This window comes from Otolemur garnettii, unplaced genomic scaffold, assembly GCF_000181295.1.
Source record: "Otolemur garnettii isolate 467f Iridium unplaced genomic scaffold, OtoGar3 scaffold00054, whole genome shotgun sequence".
Taxonomy (NCBI): Eukaryota; Metazoa; Chordata; class Mammalia; order Primates; family Galagidae; genus Otolemur; species Otolemur garnettii.
This window is the reverse complement of record NW_003852449.1, coordinates 4,170,361-4,170,781: the sequence shown is the minus strand read 5'-3', so window position 1 is coordinate 4,170,781 and position 421 is coordinate 4,170,361. Positions and strand designations below refer to the sequence as shown.

Sequence of the window (421 nt, the reverse complement as noted above, 5' to 3'; positions counted from 1 at the left end):
TGGGCGGGAAGGAGCCGCGGTGTGGCTGGACTTATCTCCAGGCAGATCGTGGGCATGGAGTGTGCCATCAGCATTGCCCAACAGGACCAAGCTGCCTTTGCTCTTAAAATATAAGTCCTTATTATAAAGTTCCCATCCATTTACACAGTCACCACTGCAAGCGCCTAGTGCAGCTGTTTTCATTTATTTGCTTTCCTTCTGGTCTCTCCCTCTCTTTACATGATCCAGGATTACGTCTGTAATATACTTTATGTTGTGCTCATTTGCTTAATACTGTTTCATAAACATTCTTCCATGGGTTTGCACAGTCATCATAAACACCTTCCCGGCTCTAACCTTCTCCATTCTCCTTGAAAACAATTTAACTATTCCACTGCTGTGGGATGTAAGATTTCTTCCCTCCTGAATTACCTTTAAATTC

At 43.5% G+C, this 421-nt stretch overlaps 1 protein-coding gene across 1 annotated transcript in view; it reads left to right on the top strand.

Moving 5' to 3' along the window:
- ABHD12B (abhydrolase domain containing 12B) overlaps positions 1-421 on the top strand; it is a 60,194-nt gene that overhangs the window by 47,368 nt on the left and 12,405 nt on the right. The gene's annotated exons all lie outside the window — the stretch shown is intronic.